The sequence below is a fragment of the Oryctolagus cuniculus genome, chromosome 11, assembly GCF_964237555.1.
Source record: "Oryctolagus cuniculus chromosome 11, mOryCun1.1, whole genome shotgun sequence".
Lineage (NCBI taxonomy): Eukaryota > Metazoa > Chordata > Mammalia > Lagomorpha > Leporidae > Oryctolagus > Oryctolagus cuniculus.
The window spans coordinates 11,258,762-11,279,578 of record NC_091442.1 but is presented as its reverse complement, the minus strand read 5'-3'; the positions used below and the strand labels follow the sequence as shown (position 1 = coordinate 11,279,578).

The window sequence follows — 20,817 nt, the reverse complement described above, 5'->3', positions numbered from 1 at the left end:
GCAAGACGGCCCAAGTCCTTGGGCCCCTGCACCCACATGGGAGACCAGGAAGAGGCACCTGGCTCTGGATTGGTGCAGCTCCGGACATTGCGGCCATTTGGGGAGTGAACCAACGGAAGGAAGACCTCTCTCTCTCCCCGTCTCTCTAACTCTACCTCTCAAATATTTTTAAAAAATATTTTCAAAAATGGAGCAAAGTTCAGAAAGGCTCTCATGTCAAAAAGGTTGTTTAGTACTTTAATAAATTCTCAACCAACAGGGAAATTACTAGCTAGAAATAATCACTAAACATTACTGACTGCAGCAGTTTACTCTGCTACAAAACAAAAGGAAACTTCCTTACCTAACTACATGGGACTGTAATGAACAGGTTGGTTCAATTGTGCAACAAAAGAGCACAGCTTCCAAGAACACAGACTCCTGACACATAAAATACTATAACAGAGGAAACGTGCCTGGCATTCTGCATAACACTACAACGCATCAGCAGACAATGGCCCTACTTGTTTCAGGGTGGAATCTGCAAAAGTAGAAAATTCATGTCTCAGTTAATTTTAATCTATAAAAAGTAAGGATTTCAAACAGCAAATACGTGAAACAATCAGATAAGATCGTGGGGGGGGGGGAGGTGTGGGGGAGTGGCACTGTGGCAGGTAAGGCTGCTGCTTACACTGCCGGCATCCCCTATAGGTGCTGGTTTGAGTCCCGGCTGCTCCACTTCCAATCCAGCTCTCCGCTATGGCCTGGGAAAGCAGTGGAAGATGGCCCAAGTTCTTGGGCCCCTGCACCCACGTGGGAGACCCTGAAGAAACTCCTGGCTCCAGATCGACTCAGCTCCGGCCACTGCAGCTAACTGGAGAGCAAACCAGCAGATGGAAGACCTCTCTTCCTCTGCCTCTCTGTGTAACTCTGGCTTTCAAATAAATTTTAAAAAAAGAAAAAGACCTAGTTACATCACAAAGCTAATCCTAAGGAGAGCCAATACAGTAACAACTGAAGCAGAATTGTCTGCTCACTTCACCCCCAGAACACACATTTCCTTTTCGTGATTAATGAGACACACTTATGTCACTACAGACTACATGGTCCTCTCCACGGAGGCTGAACAGAGAATGGAATCTCGTAACACCATCTCACTAGCAACACAAGTCCAAAAGCAGTTTTAACCCCATTGATCCAGCCTTTTAGCACTACCCATAAGAGAGCACAGCTGTCAGGGTGGAGAATTCTGATTCAGATCATCAATTCAAAGAAAAAAAAATGCTCGAGACAGTTCAATACCAAACAGAAAGTTACATCAAATACTACCAACACCACTGGCCAGGAACGGGATGTCAGAAATGACTGGAAAGTAGAGACAGCAACATCCTCTTACCCCTTATTTAAAGTTAACCGGAAGCTAAGTTAACTAAGCCCCAGTAAATCAGAGTGTCATAATGCAAAAGAAACGAATTTCTTTGCAGCAACCATGACTATACCTAAATCATTTTTAACAAACTCGATATTCTACTAATAATTTAAGAGATAACATCCCTTACACAAAAGTTAATAAAATATCCACCTTCTACATTTACCTCTAAACCTCCCCTCCCAACCTATGAATCAGCTTAAAAGTTTTGGCTCACTCTGACTCAACAAACAAAAGTAAACTGTAAATCTTCTAACTATTTCAAGAGCCCATCCAAAAGACTGTCATTCCTTACAAGACTTTCAAACTGATCTAAAATTTCAGACAAAATCCATCCCCGTGCCAGTGGGTTGGCAAGTGGTGGTGGTGGTGGTGGGGGGGGGGGGGGGGGGTCCTGTAGATAAGCAGAACCAATTATCCTAAACAAAAAGCACCTAACCATAATCAGAGTCAAAGTGTGGTTCAGCGCAAAGGACACTGACCATGGAGCCAGCTCTGGTATTACCACTTCCTGGCTTGGGGCCCTGCCCAGTTACCGAGCCTCCCAGGGCCTAGGTATCCTCCACTGTTAGGACCCTTAACTCTCCACAGGTGCTGCTGAGTATCTGTCAGACATAAAGGGTCTACTTTGAACCTTGCTATCATGAAAGAGCTCAACGAACTGCAGTTTCTATATTAAACAAATTCAATCTGACCTTTTAGGTTCCTTTTCTGCATCAAATAACTCTCACCCTGTAATTCTAACCTGGCACATGCTAAGAGCTCAATAAATAGTAGCAAGTATTATTATGCAGCAAACTCACTTATCCTGCCCCTGGTCACATAAACATCTATAAATATCATCTTATAGCTACATACAACTTGTAAAAAATTTTAAATGGGAACAGAGGACATGCTGACTAAAATCAACTCACTCACTGGGCACCCAGTCCAACACTATATCAAATTTAGAGGCAATCTAATGAGGGTTTCGTCCTCAGCAATTATATTCATTTAGGGGGAAAAGGCCCCAGGCCACTTAAATATTCTTTTTCAAGCCTCTATACTCTGGGAAACAGGACAAAAAACGTCCATCATATGATGATACAACGGCCAATTTTATTTCCATTACTGTTACAAACCCACAAAGTCACCACACTTCTTTCCCAAATTAGATTCCAAGTACACAGAAGCCAGATGGGCAACAGATTTAATATTTAGAAGACCAATTTTTAATCGAAAGACAATACTTTCTTGGATAAATTTTCTTTTTTCCAGTAAATGTACTTTGAGGAAGACCCCTAAATACAGGCTTTTAACAAATAAATAACCATATATAATCCCAGAAAATATAATTAACAGTCTACAGAGATTCTGTTTCTACTTCAACTTACCTAGTATCAAATCATTTTTACATCAACTTTATTCAGCATTCTTTGGGAAAATAAATATTTAAAAGATAATCTATTTGGAGTACTTCCCATTTTACCATTTTTTTTAAATTTTGCAGTAAGGTTTTTTTTTAGTTCAGAGCATTAAGTTATCAACCAGATAGCCAAGCTATTCATCAGGTGGTATTTAATAAGATCAACATACCCATATATTTATAATCCTATTACTGCCTTAGTAGGTGGGAACAAAGGATTTGGTCCACATTTTTCAAGTTTCGTAATACCTGATTTTTCGATGAGTACCTTGATGCAAAGTTCATTTAACAATTTGTCTTTTTAAAAGCAAAGAGCATTGGAGCCAAAGCAAAATTGGAAATAAAAATCAACAAAATTCTTGGTTCCTGAAGATCTAAGAATACCTAACAGGCCTTCCACAATTTTAATTAACTATAATAAATATGCATGTTGAAGCATTTCATATGCTGATGTTGCAACTTACTGTGAAATGTATCAAAAAATAAAATGGATTAATGAATTTAAAAAAAGTGATGGACAAATGGGACAGATAGGATAAAACAAATATAGCAAAATGCGAATATTAAAGTAAGTGGTATTTATAGAAGTACACACTAAAATTTCCTAAAACTTTGTTGTATACTCGAAATGTTAAGGGAAAGTAACCATAGCAACTAACATGTCTTCTCACAGTTCAATCTTTAACTTGCAATTTATATTTTTTGGGATAGCATACACGCTATGACTTTGATTTGGGGGAAGGTTTATTTAAAGAAATGCTCATACAGAAAATTACCCCAGGAGCATTTCAACCACAGAGATCTCCACCAGAAGGTAATTTAAAACAACCTGTTTGGGGTCTAGAGTAAAACAAATCTGTCATAAAATTCTCTAAACATGTTTGATGGCTCAGAAAATCCCTTTCTGAGAAAAAGCAAGCAGTCCCGAAAGCGCTCCTCTAGGGGGAGGAACTTACATTTCCCAGACTGAGCAGTCTGTGTCACAAGTGTAAGTTCAAATAAGACGATCTCGTTCAGACTCGGAAAAACACGGTCTCCAAACCTGACTTAGGACGTCACACAAAGTCTCGTCTTTAGGCTGGTGAATTTCATTTTGACTCCATTCAGCAAACACAGTGTCCAAGAAGCTGCCCTACACAGAGACTCACTGCGCCTCCCCGCTAAAGCCTGCACGGTACCTGGGGAAGAGCCGGGATGGGCAGCACAGTCTAGGCCGCTGTTTAATGATTACCCTCAGAATAATATCAACCGTTTGGACTTCAGAGTTGGGAGGAAAAGTTCTGTGAGTCACGTTCATTTCTAAACTTAAAATAATCTGTGTATAAGTGGGTTTTCTGGCTGAATCTTAAAAGACAGCAATTTATCCTGAAGCAGCTATTTATGGTAACAGTTCTAAACACTTAAAAGTTTTACTGGTAAGCCTGATAGGAAGCACTAAGCACTGTTTAAAAAATAAATGTTGTGTCCTCCCCTAGATACTCAACAGATTTTTCCTCAGATTAATTTTAATTTCCAAATCTCCCAGGCTGTAGTAACTAAAATATAATATATAACGTTTCCACTGTACCCCTGATCAAGCTTCAATGAAAACCCACAAGAATGAAATAACAATGTTACAAGTCAAACTAGAAACTGTTCAGGACAGAAATTTGAAAATTACGTAACAATAGCAAATATTTATAATACTTCTAGGAGAGATCTCCTTTTAAACAAGAAAAATATGAACACTTATTTTGATTTCACACTAGTCACAAAACTTAAGATTCCACTCATAATTACTAACAATGTGCTGTTTGTAAATAGAGCAGATGGGGACTCTGGAAAACAATTCTACAAAGATTCTGAAATCAAACATCCTTCGCTTAATACTTACTGAGACGGCATTTATTTACACAACCAGCTAAAGAAACTTTGGGAAGCTTCATGGTGCATTACTGTGGTTTAACTTTGACACAAAGCTCCTGCCTATTTAAAGGGGCCTAGCAGGTAGGTCTCCACCAACAAAGGGATAGGAAATCTGTCTTTCTGATGGCTCTTCAATTAGTCTTTCATGGCTCAAGAGTTACTTTTGCACACAGAGAAGCAAGGCCACATTTGGGATTTGACTTTGAGAGCGGGACAGCACTGATCAAAACTAGCTCAGCTGCTAGTCTTTTCCCCACTGCACAGTAACCAAGTAATCTGTTCAGAGATGAGAAGCCAAGCAAACAAAATGACAACTGATTCTTTTAAAAGCACATTTTAGGAGCATTCTGGTAAAAGTCAAAATCTCTAACACTGTGATACGATGTTTAAGATTTGCTTCAAAACAATACAGTTTGGGGGAGGAGGTACAAGACTGCTCTTAACTGTAAGTTAATCATTGTCAGAGCTGGGGCTCTCACACTGGAGCCGGGGTTGCCTGCCCCTCGGCCGAGGGCCAAGGAGGCAGCACATGATGGAGCACGCAGTCCCCGACACCCACGTGGCAGCCTGGCCCAGGCCCAGCTGTGCGTGCGGCACCTGCGGAGTGAACCAGCGGATGGAAGCTATTTTTTTAAAAAAAACTGCCGAAGTTGAGCGACAAACACAATACCTAAGTCGTCTAGTCAATTTTCATGTATTTTCCACAGTGAAAAGTTTAAAAACAGCTTTATGTTACCCACTGCAATATTAAAACTTCCCTAGCACAACTTACCACAAGGTAGCAGAAAACATGCTTTTTACTGTTTGCAGAGTTGTCTGTTTAGCTGTTTTTAAAACGTCAAATTTTAAATCAGAAGCAATGTGACACTGTGTCAGAAAATTCTAGAAAAACCTAACAAGGAAGCCACTTTGCATTGAGAGATGTAAATCAAAACATTTTCATTTCTCTAAGGAAACGGACTAAGACAAGCCGAGGTCTAGGCGGACGTCTGCGGCGCGCACACTCCGTTTTCTCTGTCCTAACTCGAAGCTGAGCACCTCGGCGGCCGCAGCTCCCCAAGGACCGGCACAGCCGCACCACGCAGCCCAGCATTAGCAGAACTCGGTGCGCCCGTCCCCAGACGGCCAAACCGCTGCCTCCACACCCCGGCTGTATTTTTAGTTTCTGCTTCAACAAGTAGCAACGTAAGCAGAGGTCCCTTCCTGCAAAACCGTACTTCGACTCCGTCCGCCCGCTTCTAAACAAAAACACGCGCAGCACGGCAGCGCGACCCCAAAGCCCTCCGCACGGCCAGAGAACAGGGGCAGGCGGCTGGGACGCGCATCTGCGCGCGAACAGCCGAGAGCCTGCACCCACGCCGACGCGGCAAGGCAGGGGCACGGCCCCGACCCCGAGGACAGGCACGCTCGCCCAGCGCCGTCCGTCCACCGCCCTCGGCCCCGAGGACAGGCACGCTCGCCCAGCGCCGTCTGTCCACCGCCCGCGGCCCCGGCCCCGAGGACAGGCACGCTCGCCCAGCGCCGTCCGTCCACCGCCCCCGGCCCCGGCCCGAGGACAGGCACGCTCGCCCAGCGCCGTCCGTCCACCGCCCCCGGCCCCGACCCCGGCCCGAGGACAGGCACGCTCGCCCAGCGCCGTCCGTCCACCGCCCCCGGCCCCGGCCCGAGGACAGGCACGCTCGCCCAGCGCCGTCCGTCCACCGCCCCCGGCCCCGGCCCCGGCCCGAGGACAAGCACGTCGCCCGGCGCAGGGGCAGCGGCTGCCAGCAACTTTCCTAGAGGCGGGACGACCACGGGGAAGGCGGACCCGCGGCTGGCGCGCAGGGGGTCCGGCCCGGGCTCGCCCCCTTCCAGCCCTGAGCCCAAAACAATGCCCCCGGCGCCGGCGGGGGCCACGCCGAACACCGCTGCCTCCCCCACTCGCGCACGGGCAGCGAGGCAGCTAGGTAGGTCAACTTCTGTCCACTCGCCCCACTAAATTACACCTTCCTATCACGCCAATCAATCATGCAGGCGGTTTATTGGGGACACGCTGTGGGTCTGGCGCTCCGATAAGCGCTTCACACGCCCCATTTCCCCGAACCTCCGCAGCCAGAAAGCGGCAGGACGGTCTCGGCGCCCCTCTCCCCAGCCCACACAAAGAGTTGAAGGGGCCGCGCCGGGGCCGGACACCTGGGCCGTGCCCGCCGCACGACGCGGACGCTCCGGACCCCGAGGGCTGGAGAGGGGACACCACCAGCCCGGCAGGAACTTCGCTGTCCCCGCGCGCCCGCCCAGCGCAGGGCGCCAGGCACCTGTTCCCGGCCCCGGCGAGAAAGCGGCGGCGGGGCTGGGGGCGCCGGAGGACCCGCCTCTCCCCCACCCCGGGCAGGCCCCGCGGGCGGGACGCAGGCCCGGGCCGGGGGGAGGAGGCCGGCGCGCGGCCCGCCGAGGCCTAGGCCCCACCCGCCGCCCGCCGCCCGCCGCCCCCCGCCCCGTGGCCGCCGCGCCCGCGCGGGCCCCGCCGCGCTCGGCCGGCCGCCTCACCTGGCTGCTGCCCTCAGCTCGCCCCTCGGCCGGCGGTCCTGGGCGGCGGCGGCGGCAGTGGTGGCGGCGACGAGGGGAAGGAGGAAGGAAGAGGGAGAGGAGGAAGGGACGGCGGGTGGGAAGAGGCGGAGTGGCTGCGGAGGAGGCGGGCGCCGCCGCCGGGCCGGGGGGTCCAAGAAGCGGGGAAGCCGAGAGAAGAAGCGACGGCGGCCGGCGCAAACGCTGAGGAGCCGCTCCGGCGCCCGCAGCCCGGCAGGAAGTGACGGGGGAGGGGCCGGCGCCCGCCCCCGGCCCCCGCCCGCCTCCAGGCCCGGCCCCACCCCCACCCGCGGCCCAAACCACAAGTCCCGGCGGGCGCTGCGGCGGGGCCGGCGCCCGCAAGGCACACCGGGAGCCGGCAGGCGGGGCCTGGTCGCGGCGAGGTGGCCGCCGCCCGCCCTGGGCCAGCGGCCTGCTGGGAGTTGTAGTTCTGCCGGGCCCCGAGCGGGAAGGCGGAGCGCGTGCCTTCTGGCCTCCCGCACTTCCTTCTTCCTTCTCTCAGTCCGTCCTCTCGTCTCGCAGGTGTCGTTCCCTTCGCTCCCGCCCTCAGGGCCTCCTTCCTCCGCCATGTGCGAGGCGCTGCCCCGAGAGCTAAGAACGGAACGGACAAACGCCCGTGCCCTCATGGAGCTTACGTTCCAGTGCGGATAAAAGGCGCGAATAAAATCATTAACTTGCTAGGTGCACTGAAAGGCAAGATAGGGGCCGGCGCCGAGGGGAGCGGTCAGGCACCTGCGATGGCAGACTCTCTCCTTCAAATAAATAAAGCTTAAAAAAACAAACGAAAAGATGATGTGGCTGTGCGCGTTAGGACCCCAGGGCTCCGCCTATCACTTCCAGGCCGACTTTCTTCTGTTTCCGTACACTGACAGCAAGTGCCCACTCTAACAGAAACAGCAGTGTAATTTTAGATGAGAGCCAACTTTTCACGGGGACTTTATGCGCTCTGCCCATTCCTATATAACTTATCTTGCGGGAAGGAGCAGGCAGAATTTGGAGTAACATCTCCAGTGCTCAGTTTCTTATTTCCATCTTCATCCTGAAACAAAGAAAAATAATTCCTTAATTACTTGGCAACAGCCCAGAAGACTTGAGGCCTTTGGGAAAAAAGATGTGACTGCCAGTCCCTAAGTACAAAAAGAAAAACACGTCTAAGGCTCCCCTCCCACACCCAGCAGCCCCACGACGAACCTGTGCCTTGGTTAACACAGTGGTCCTCAAATGAGCGCTGTGGAGTGACTGTTCGCGCTGTTTTCCTCTTCTTCCTCTCTGTCTTTGGTTTTGTTAGTTTTTAACGGCTGAACAATTTCAACACATAGTAACCTGGCTTTGTGACCTCTCTCCAAAAATGAGGTGGCCAGGCAGCATCGGAGAGCAACAGTCCAGCCACACTTGGGCTCCCACAGCCCACATCAGGGGGCCTGGGTTCGAGTCAGCTCTGCTCCTGCTCTACCTCCCAGCTAACGCACCGCGGGTCATAGCTCCAGCACCTGCGTCTTTACCACCCAGCTGGGAAACCCAGGTGGACTTCCTGGTTCCCGGCTTCAGCCTGGCTGTTGTGGGCATTTGTGGAGTAAACCAGCAAAAGAAGAATCTCTCTCTCCCTCTCCCTCTCTCTCTCTCTCTCTCTCTCTTTCTCTCTCTCTCTTCCTCGATAAAATGAAAACAAAAACATTTTTAAATTTTGGGGGATGCAGCTAACACAATACTTAGAGGGAAAGTTGTAGCAATTAACGTTTAATTTAGAAGAGCAGAAAGTCTCAAATCAATTATGTTTCCACCTTAAGAAACCAGAAAGGGCGGGTGTTAGAGCGGAGCTGGTAAAGTCACCACCTGCAACACCTGCATACCATATGGGCGCTGGTTTGTGTCCAGCAGCTCCACTTCTCATCAATCTCATTGGTAATGGCCTGGGAAAGCAGCAGAGGATGGCCCCTGACACCCACCTGGGAGACCCAGAAGAAGCCCCTGGCTGCTGCCTTTGGCCTGGCCAGCCCTGGCCGTTGTGGCCATCTGGGAACTGAAGCAGCTGATGGAAGATCCCTCTCTCTCTGTCCCGCTCTCTCTCTACCTCTGACTTGCAAAAACAATAGTAAATCTTAAAAAAAAAAAAAAAAACTAGAAGATCAAATTAAACCAAAGCAAACAAAAGGAAATAATAAAGAAAAGATATTAATGAAATTGGGAGCAGAAAAACAATAGAAAAAATTCATCAAATGAAGTTATCTCTTTGGGGAAAATCAATAAAATTGGCCAGAAAAAAATCCAGAAAAGCTTTGACAAGTGCAGAACACGTGGGTGTTTGTTAACCGACAGGGTGCTTCTGTGTTCCACAGGTCTGCAATGATAGGAGTGAAGTGGCACCGTATCTGCCTCTGGACAGAAGACTGAGGTGGGGAACCTGCTTTGTGAATCAGCGAGTTATGCTGCCATCCCACCAGCTGCTCCACTTCCCGTCCAGCTCCCTGCTGATGCACCTGGGAAAGCATCCAAGGGTGGCCCAAGTGTTTGGGCCCCTGCCAATCACGGGAGACCCGGATGGAGGTCCACGCTCCTGGCTTCAGCCTGGCCCAGCGCTAGTCACTGAGGCCATTTAGGGAGTGAACCAACAGATAGAAAATCTCTTTCTCTCTTTCTCTCACTCTGCTTTTCAAATAAAATAAATATTAAAAAAAAAAAAAAAAGGAAGAAGAATGGAGGAGGGGAAAAGAACTTTCATTGAGGCACCTTTCAGTAATTTTTAAATAAATAAATTTTTAGGGGCAACACTCTGGCGTGGCGGGTAAAGCTGCCGGCTGCAGTGCCAGCATCCCATATGGGCGCCAGTTCAAGTCCCAGCTGCTCCACTTCCGATCCAGCTCTCTGCTATGGCCTGGGAAAGCAGTAGAAGATGCCTCAAGTCCTTGGGTCCCTGCACCCACGTGGGAGACCAGGATGAAGCTCCTGGCTCCTGGCTTCACATCAGCACAGTTCCGGCCACTGCGGCCAATTGAGGAGTGAACCAGAGGATGAAAGACCTCTCTCTCTCTCTCGCTCTGCCTTTCCTTCTCTCTTGTGTAACCCTGACTTTCAAATAAAATAAATAAATCTTTAAACAAATAATTTTTAAACAAAATATAAATGGTAGCATATTATTTAAATTCTTCTGTGTCTTGCTTTTTCCCTCAACATTATATCTGGCAGTCCATCTGTATTTCTGTACTTAGCTCTAATGTGTTCATTGACACTGCTCTATAGGTTGGCATCAAATGGATATGCTGTGTTGTATTTACCCAGTCTTTACTGAGGGACATCTGAGCTGATGTCATCTTTCACTATGATAAACAATGCTGCTGTCAGCATACTGCCTATCTCCTCATGCAACAGGTAGATCTTACATTTCCTACCTTTCCCATTGGCTGTTTCTCAAACTAGCTGGTGAAGCACCTGTTTCTGTGGACTATCTAATCTGTTGATTTTTTTTTTTCAGAGATCGATAAGCTATAGATGTAACTTGTGATAATTTGATTTCAGTGCTCACAAACCTTGGGAAAATGAGGAGTCACCATCACTTGTTGATTTGTTCACCCAACAGACAGTAACTGAGCGTGAACTACATGCTAATAACTAGGAATACTAAGGTGACCAGAGTGCCAGGCGTTGGCCTTGTGCAGAGTGTACCTCTTCTTTTCTGTCCTGGTCTCTTTCACTCACCCACTGCACTAAGAAACCTTGATAGAGTTTAAAAAAAAAGATTTATTTATTTATTTGGAAGTCAGAGTTACACAGAGAAGGAGAGGTAGAGAGAGAGAGAGGTCTTCCATCCGCTGGTTCACTCCCCAGATGGCCACAACGGCCAGAGCTGTGCTGATCTGAAGCCAAGAGTCAGGAGCTTCTTCCGGGTCTCCCATGCGGGTGCAGGAACCCAAAGGCTTGGGCCATCTTCTACTGCTTTCCCAGGCCATTGCAGAGAGCTGGATCGGAAGTGGAGCAGCCGGGACTAGAACCAGTGCCCATATGGTATGGCAGCACTGCAGGCAGTGGCTTTAACCGCTACACCACAGCACCGGCCCCCTTGATAGGGTTTTGTACAGGGAGGCTATGGGCTACAGATAAGTGAGGTGAGAGTTAGATGTCAAGAGTCAATTCTAGGTCACCAGGGTAGCCCCGGTTGCCTTAGCTGACCTAGTTATTTCTTAAATTTAACACCAAGTAATCCAATGGGAAAAGCAAATCCCTCACCATGTAAGCTTAAAATGATCCTGTAGGAGAATCCATTGCTTATCTCAGTCATTTGGAAACAGTAGGATATGTGTTCATACTGTACCGGAGGCAGAAAACTAAAGGGAGTCATTTTCCCCATCATTATACAAAGTTTTTGTCATGCGAAACAGCTTTTGACTTGGCAAATTTTTACTCATTATGAGCACAAGTGCTCTTAGGCATATTATGTTAAAAATATTAGTCTCTAAATAATTTCTATGCTTTATTACATAGGTTTTTAATTAAATTTCTTAATCGAAATGATGGGGGGGGGGGGCAGTGCTGTGATGGAGTGCGGCAGTGCCGGCATCCCATATGGGTGCCAGTTCAAGTCTCAGCTGCTCCTCTTCCAAGTCAGCTCCCTGCTAATGCACCTGGTAAGATGGCCCCTGCAACCCACAAGGGAAACCCAGATGAAGCTCCTGGCTCCTGGCTTTGGTCTGGCCCAGCCCTGACCGTAACAGTCATTTGGGGAGTGAACTAGAGGAGGGAAGACTTCTCTCTCTGCCTCTGCCTCTCCCTCTCTGTAACGTTGCCTTTTGAATAAATAAATATTTTTAAAATTTTAATTAGTTAATTTGAAGGAGACAGAGTTAGAGAAATAGGGGAGAGATAGGGAGAGAGAGAGATATCTTGCATCCACTGGTTCATTCTTCAAAGGACTGCAACAGCTGGAGCTGGGCTGGTCAAAAGCCAGGAGCCAGGAGCTTCTTCCAGTTCTCCCAAACGGGTGCAGGGCCCAAGCACATGGACGATCTTCTGGGGCTTTCCCAGGCACATTAGCAGGGAGCTGGAGCAGAAGTGGAACAGCTGGGACTCGAACTGGCGCCCATATGGGAAGCTCCTGGCTCCTGGCTTCAAATCAGCACAGCTGTGGCCTTTGTGGCCATCTGAGGGGTGAAACAGCAGATGGAAGACCTCTCTTTCTCTCTCTCTCTCTGCCTCTTCCTCTCTGTAACTCTGCCTTTCAAATAAATAAATAAATCTTTAAAAATGACTAATGAGAAGAAAAGGAGTATTTAATCTACAGATTAAGATGGCCACATCCCACATTGCAGTAGATGAATTAAATTCCCCCTGTAGCTCTAGCTTCCTGTGAGTGCAGACCCTGAGGAGGTAGTCCAGATGGTTTGAGCATGTGGGTGGGATCCTGCTACCCAGGTGGGAGACCTGAATTGCAATCCTGGTTCCCAGTCTCAGATCCAGCCCAGTTCTGGCTGTTGCAGGCATTTAGGAACTGAACCAACAGATGGAAGCTCACTCTTTCTCTTCCTCCCTCCTTCTCACTCAAATAAATACATTTTTTTTTTCATTTGAAAATAAAAGAAACCAGCTATCAAGTCTTGGAGGGGGCCGGTGCTGTGGTGTAGCGGGTAAAGCCGCCGCCTGCAGTGCCGGCATCCCATATGGGTGCCGGTTCAAGTCCCGGCTGCTCCATTTCTGATCCAGCTCTCTGCTATGGCCTAGGAAGGAAGTAGAAGATGGCCCAAGTCCTTTGGGCCCTGCACCCTCATGGGAGACCTGGAAGAATCTCCTGACTCCTAGTTTCGGATCAGCTCAGCTTCAGCCGTTGTGGCCATCTGGGAAGTCAACCAGCGGATGGAAGACCTCTCTCTCTCTCTCTCTCCCTGCTTCTTCTTCTCTGTGTAATTCTGACTTTCAAATAAATAAATAAACCTTTAAAAACACACATTGAGGAAACTAGGGTGCCTATTATTAAGTGTAAGAAACTGATCTGAAAAGTCTGTTCTGTAGGAGTCCAACTAACTGACTTTCTGGAAAAGGCAAGACTGTGACAGCTGTTATAAGATCAGTGGTTGCCTTACACGGAGGATCTCTGTGAGACCTCACTGGAAAGAAGGGGTCATCAAAGAAGGATGTACTTTTCTCTGAAGGGAGGAGAGAACATCCACTTTGCTTATGGCCGTGTCCAAATACCAATAGAGTCCATAGTCACAAAAGGCTTCCATGCCTTGGCAGCCTACGGCAAGAGCCTCAGGTGATCACTGACGTCATGAATAAGAGTGTTAATTCTTTAAGGAACAACAGAAGTCACTGTGCACTTGCTCCCCATATAGGACCTCTGTCCCTAATTGTGGGGAGCAACTCGGACTAGACTAAGTTACTGGAATTAAGACTTATTCTATGCATCTGCTCTCCCACAATATGGCGCTGGGAGAGGCGGAAACAGCTTCTACACAGCTGCCTCCAGTTCAACCAATAAACAGCAGGACCTGCTCCTGATTGGAGGAGAGCAGCGTACTCGGCATGTGGGTAGCAGAGTTGGGATTGGTGGAAGAGGACTATAAAGGAGGAGAGAGACAACATGCACCAGGAACATCTATCTGAAGGAACACCTGTGCAGCCCCCGAGAGAGCCGGCCAGCGGTGTGCCGCTCCCCTGCGGAAGTGGGGAAGGTGGCAGGGGGAACCACCCTTCCACGGAGGTGGAAGGGTCGGTAGCAAACCCGGGGAGGGCCGAGCAGACGAAGGAACAGCGCAGGGTCCTGTGTCGTTCCTCCGCGAAGAGGGGGAGCGACACCTAATGAGTTGTAATATGAGAATTGACTGCAAATTTTGTTCCCAAACTGTACTCTATATGTTGTGTGTGTGTGTGTAGGTGCAAATTGTTGAAGTCTATGCTTAGCATGGAGCTGGTCCTCTGTATATAAAGTCAAATCAAAAAAGAGCCATAATGAAGAAGGAGATGGGAGAGGGAGAGGGAGGTGGGATGGGAGTTGGGGGGGGGGGTAGGTGGGTACGGGGAAAAGAACCACTGTATTCCTAAAGCTGTATCTATGAAAAAATGCATTCATTAAATAAAAACTTTTAAAAAAGATCAGTGGTTGGCCAGGAATAGGAAAGATGATATACAGAGAGGGGATACAAGGATGCTGGGCAGTGACACTACTCTGCCTGATATGACACCAGTGTCATTGTACATTTCTCCAAGCCTGTAACACATGCAACCCCAAACATGGGCCTTGGTGGCTCTGCTGTGCCTATGCAGGTGTGGATTGGACCAGAAGTAACACTCTGGTGGAAGGTGTGAATAATGGGGGTGCTGGTGCATGTATGGGGACAGGGATTACATAGAAACAACTCTGTACCTTCTCGATTTTGCTGTGAACTTAAAACTGTCTCCCAAAATAATCTATTACATTTTTTAAAGATTTTATTTATTTATTTATTTATTTATATTTATTTATTTTTGACAGGCAGGGTGGACAGTGAGAGAGAAAGACAGAGAGAAATGTCTTCCTTTGCCATTGGTTCACCCTCCGATGGCCGCTGCAGCCGGCGTGCTGCGGCCGGCACACCGCGCTGATCCGAAGCCAGGAGCCAGGTACTTATCCTGGTCTCCCATGGGGTGCAGGGCCCAAACACTTGGGCCATCCTCCACTGCACTCCAGAGCTGGCCTGGAAGAGGGGCAACCGGGACAGAATCCGGCGCCCCGACCGGGACTAGAACCCGGTGTGCCGGCGCCACAAGGCGGAGGATTAGCCTAGTGAGCCGCAGTGCCGGCGTAAAGATTTATTTTATTTATTTGAAAGACAGAGTTACAGAGAAAGATAGAGAGAGGTCTTCCATCTGCTGGTTCACTCCCCTGAAATGTCCAAAATGGCTAGAGATGAGCTGATCCAACACCAGGAGCCAGGAGCTTCTTCTGGGTCTCCTACATGGGTGCAGGGGCCCAAGGACTTGGGCCATCCTCCACTGCTTTCCCAGGCACATTGGCAGGGAGCTGGATTGGAAGTAGAGTAGCTGGGACTCGAACCCGTGCCCATGTGGGCGGGGCTTTCACCTGCTGCACCACAGCACCAGTCCCTCTTTTACATTTTTGAAAAGCTGGTTTTGTTATCTTTGGTCTGTCATCATCCAAGAGCATAAAGGAGTTGATGCTGAAATCTGCCTGATTGAAGAAAATGTTTGGAGACAGCTGTTGAAGAGCTGTGCTGGGCCCTGGTGCCTATGGAGGAGGATGTGAGGGGTGCTTTGCCTCCACTTCAAGTCTCAAAGAAGGCACTTCAGGGAGTTGTCACAAAAAGCTTGAGACGTGGCCCCCACAGCTCAGGCAGCACAGAGGAGTAGCCTCTGACTCATCCTGCAGAGGATCAAGTAAAGGAACAGTGGCTGGCTGGCTGGCTGGCTGCTCTGATGGAGATGGGATGGGGCAGAGGGTGCACGGCAGTGTCGGGAGGCCCAGAAGTGGCCATACTGGGGAAACACCAGCTTGGATCTTGTCTAAGAGGTCTGCCCAGGGGTCAGCACTGGGCCTTAGCAGGTTAAGCCACTGACTGCAATGTTGACATCTCATCTGAGCGCCGACTCGAGTCCTGGCTGCTCCACTTCTGATCCAGATCCCTGCTAATACACCTGGGAAAGCTGGGAAAGCCTAAGTGCCTCGGCTCCTGCCACCCAAGTGGGAGACCCGGATGAAGCTCTTAGCTCCTGGCTTCGGCCTGGCCCTTGAGGAGTGACCCAGCAAATGGAAAATCTGTCTTTCCCTCTCTGCCTGTAATTCTACCTTTCAAATAAATAAATCAATCTTTAAAATAAAAAAACAAAGGGAGTTTGCCCAGTGGCCAGTGTTTGGAGCGGGTTAAGGTGCCACTCGGGACACCCACATCCCATATCAGAATGACTAGGTTTGAGTCCCAGCTCCATTTCTTGCTAACGGGCACCTTGGGAAGCCCCGGGTGATGGCTCAAGTATTTGGGTCCCTGCCATTCATGTGGGAGACCCAGCTGGAGTTCCTAGCTCCTGGCTTCAGCTTGGCCCTGCTCTGACTGTTGTGGGCATTTGGGGAGTAAACCAGTGGTAGAAGATATTGCTCGCGCGCGCGCTCTCTCTCTCTCTGTGTTTGCCTTTCAAATAAAAATGAGAATAAACAAGTAAAAAACAAGTTTTTTAAAGAAGTTTCCCAGAGGCAGGAGGTGACCTCAGCCAAAAGAGGCTGAAATCCTGGGGGTGGGGGTGGGATTGTGAGTGTCCACTCAAGATGGGACAGCCCAGGTGTGGAGTTCTAAGTCGCATCAACTCAAGGGTCTTCAGGTTGAGCAAGGTCCCGCCCATGGAGCAGAGTAGGGTGGGGGAAGGCCCGCCTCTGAAGAACTCACGGCACCTGAAAGCACCCTGGGAGAGGGAGAAAGAGCTCGTCATGAGCACCTGCCAAGGTCACAGGGAGCCCGCCTCTCCACCTCCACAGCCCCTTCTAGCCTGGAGGAGCCAGAGGCAGACTCATGAGTGGAGACGCAGAGGGGAGGCCTGAGCAACCTGGTGTCCCTGTCTTCCTTCGGGTACTCAGTCCAAAGCAGCCCTGTGTGGCAGAAGGGGAGTTCATTGAATGTGACATGAACTTGGGAATCTGACTCTTATTAGAGTGAATCTAATGACATGGCCCATCTTCTACCACCTGTGACTCACAAAACAAGGCAATTTCAAAGGGTTCAGCTTATTGCATAGGAGAGAACTTTTCAACTGTGGGACTGAGATTGCTTGGGGGCTTTAAACAACTAGGAGAAATGTATCACCTGGGAGACACTAAAAAAAGGCGTGAGACTCCTCCTAGACTTCACTGAAGGGTGTGCGGAAGAACTGGCGTAACAGGGAAACCGAACAAAGAACAAAGAATAACTTGGTCTCCAAGAATAAACTGGTTTTCTGCCCACACCTCATGAGTCCCATCTGCTCCGTGAATTGACTGCACTTTGTTTTCTGTGTGTTTATCACCAGTTGATCCAAGAAATCTCTGAAAGAAATGGAAGTCTCCTGTCAACCCATTAGAAAGATCAGATAACTGGCCGGCGCTGAGACTCACTAGGCTAATCCCCCGCCTTGCAGCGCTGGCACACCGGGTTCTAGTCCCGGTCAGGGCACCGGATTCTGTCCCGGTTGCCCCTCTTCCAGGCCAGCTCTCTGCTGTGGCCAGGGAGTGCAGTGGAGGATGGCCCAAGTGCTTGGGCCCTGCACCCCATGGGAGACCAGGATAAGTACCTGGCTCCTGCCATCGGATCAGTGCGGTGCGCCGGCTGCAGCGCGCCGGCCGCGCCAGCCATTGGAGGGTGAACCAACGGCAAAGGAAGACCTTTCTCTCTCTCTCTCTCACTGTCCACTCTGCCTGTCAAAAAAAAGAAAATCAGATAACTTAGATATTTCTCTTTTTTTTTCTTTCCAAACCTTGTAATTTCCTGCTGTCCTGCTCTGATTGGGACCAGTCCTTTTCTAGACCTGCTGGGAAGCTGTAGGGCTGCCTCTTGCTGTTCTGGTTGGATCTCTTGTGCTCTGGATTCTACAAGTTCCTTTTGCATGGTTTTCTCTCTCATTCTCCATTCACTTCCTGAGAAAGGAGACTAGAGGGGAGATTTCTGATACACTATGAATCTGGAAATGCCTTTATTCTATCTTCACTCTTTGTGGATAAGTTGGCTGGGTATAAAACACTGGGTTAAAATCATTGCCCTAGGGCCTAGCGCTGTGGTATAGTGGCTAAAGCCGCTGCCTGCAACACCAGCATTCCATATGGGCACTGGTTCAAGTCTCAGCTTCTCCACTTCTGATCCAGTTCTCTGCTTATATGCATGGGAAAGCAGTGGAAGATGGCCCCAGTGTTTGGGCCCCTGCACCACATGGGACACCTGGATGAAGCCCCCGGCTTCAGCCTGACCCAGCACTGGCCATGCAGTCATTTGGGGATTGAACCAGCAGATAGAAGATTGATCTCTCTCTCTCTCTCTCTCTCTCTGTGTGTGTGTGTGTGAGAGAGAGAGAGAGAGAGAGAGACTCTTTCAAATAAATAAATAAAGTCTTTAAAAGAAAAAAAAAGAAATCATTGCCTCTCAGAAGTGAAGTTCTATCTCATATCAGGGGGAAAATATATTTCTTAGCTATTTTACCAACTTTTTTTTTTTTTTGACAGGCAGAGTTAGACAGTGAGAGAGAGAGAGACAGAGAGAAAGGTCTTCCTTCCACTGGTTCACCCCCCAAATGGCCGCTACGGCCAGTGCACTGGGCCAGTCCGAAGCCAGGAGCCAGGTGCTTCCTCCTGGTCTCCCTTGCGGGTGCAGGGCCCAAGCACTTGGGTCATCCTCCACTGCCTTCCCGGGCCACAGCAGAGAGCTGGACTGGAAGAGGAGCAACTGGAACAGCATCCGGTGCTCCGACTGGGACTAGAACCCGAGGTGCCGGTGCCGCAGGCGGAGGATTAGCCTAGTGAGCCGCAGCGCTAGCCTATTTTACCAGCTTTTTAATTACTTCCTCTCTTGTCTCTCTCTCTCTCCTTCCATTTTTCTCTCTACATTTTTTTTTAAATTTATTTGAGAGGCGGAGAGAGAAAGAAGGAGAGCACTCCCATTTTCTAGTTTACTCCTCAAATGCCCACAATGACTGGTGCTGGGCTGGGCCAAAGCCAGGAGCTGAGAACCTAACCTCCTTCTCCCCTGTGAGTTGCAAGAACCCAGTTCCTTCTGACATCAACACTGCCTTCCAGGGTCCCCGTCAGCAGGAAGCTAGAATCAGGGGCTGGAGCCGGGCACCAAACATCGGTCCTGCAACATAAAGCGGAGGCATCTCAACCGGTGTCTTCCCATTAGGCTGGGACAAATATCCATTGTGCTTTCTCTTCCTCCTCCTCCTTTCCCTCCCTATGTAATAAAATGAAGAAACCCTCTAGAGAACAGGTAATTTTTTATGGCCCTATATGACCAAAATGATAAATTTATAAGTAGCTTTCAACAATGTGATCTGTAAGAGTACTTCAAAAAAACCATGGAAAATGGAATTACAAGTTCATTGGGGTCTTTTCCCTGGTGCCTCCGAGGTGATCAGCTGCTTCAAAATGAAGCTGGATGTCTCCTTCCCAGCCACTGGCTGCCAGAAACTCGTTGAAGTGGACGATGAACGTAAACTTCGCACTTCTTATGAGAAGTGTACGGCCAACACTCTGGGTGAAGAATGGAAGGGTTATGTGGTCCGAATCAGTGGTGGGAATGACAAACAAGGTTTTCCCATGAAGCAAGGTGTATTGACCCATGGCCGGGTCCACCTACTGCTGAGTAAGGGGCATTCCTGTTACAGACCAAGGAATACTGGAGAAAGAAAGCACAAATCAGCTCAGGGCTGCATTGTCGATGCCAATTTGAGAATCCTCAATTTGGTTATTATAAAAGAAGGAGAGAAAGATATTCCTGGATTGATTGATACCACGGTGCCTCATCGCCTGGGTCCTAAAAGAGCCAACAGAATTCGCAAACTTTTCAATCTCTCTAAAGAAGATGATGTACGCCAGTATGTTGTAAGAAAGCCCTCAAACACAGAAGGAAAGAAACCGAAGACCAAAGCATCCAAGATTCAGCGTCTAGTTACTCCACGTGTCCCGCAACACGAACGCTAGTGAATTGCGCTGAAGAAACAGCGAACTAAGAAGAACAAGGAGGAGGCTGCAGACTATGCTAAACTCTTGGCCAAGAAAATGAAGGAGGCCCAAGAAGATCGCCAGGGACAGATTGCCAGGAGATGGAGGCTGTCTCCTCTGAGAGCGTCTACGTCTAAATCTGAGCCCAGTCAAAAATAAGGCTTAAGAGAAACAAATAAATAAGATTGCATTTCAGATCTCCTTTACTGGGTTTTCACTGGTGATGTAACTACATGAATGAAGCAGCAGGTCATGGGAAAAGGAGATGTGTGGGTGTGGCAGTCTGGTCGGGGGGGCGGAGTCTTGAAAGCCGTACTCTGAATTAATCCAGAGACCACTGCTATGTGATAGTGGGATAGATGGCCAGGATAAAGCATTTCTTTTGGTGGCCGATGGCACATTAAGATTCTTTTCAGAAAGGCAAGGAACAAGGTGGGAAATAAATAACTGGAACTGTTAATCCTTTTACACAGTTTCTTTTGAAGAACACACTTTTTTCTGAAAAAGATATTTACAATATATGCAGAGTGCCCTGTGAAGGTGAACACTGCCAAATTTTTTAAAATATAATTTGTTAAGGCATAGCTAATGGAATACCATTTTTTAAAAAAAATCACAAAGCTTTTAAAACCAGTACAAATTCACTACATTAACAAAACTGACTTGAAAAGCAGTTCACTGCCTCTTCAAAACAAACATTCTTATGTCAATGAAAAATCTACAAATATTTTTTCTAATATAAACAAACAAAAAATAATTTACTGGGACCAGCATCATGGCATATCAGGTAAAGCTGCTGCCTGAGATGCCAGCATCCCATATGGGCACCAGTTTCAGTCCTGGCTGCTCCGCTTCTGATCTAGTCTACTTCTAATCCAC

At 48.6% G+C, this 20,817-nt stretch overlaps 1 protein-coding gene and 1 pseudogene across 6 annotated transcripts in view; one reads left to right on the top strand and one right to left on the bottom strand.

The window, feature by feature from the left end:
- STAU1 (staufen double-stranded RNA binding protein 1) overlaps positions 1-7,563 on the bottom strand; it is a 72,767-nt gene extending 65,204 nt beyond the window's left edge. For 2 of the 6 annotated variants that reach the window (XR_011379843.1, XM_070051714.1), the window contains exon 1: positions 7,245-7,505. The gene's annotated coding sequence lies outside the window, so the exon portion shown is untranslated. Of the gene's footprint in view, positions 1-7,244 lie in introns of all 6 variants that reach the window. The other 4 variants (XR_011379844.1, XM_070051717.1, XM_070051718.1 and 1 more) reach the window with 4 other exon arrangements.
- Positions 7,564-19,362: 11,799 nt separating this feature from the next.
- LOC100350446 (small ribosomal subunit protein eS6-like) lies at positions 19,363-20,097 on the top strand (annotated as a pseudogene).
- The last annotated feature ends 720 nt before the right edge of the window (positions 20,098-20,817 follow it).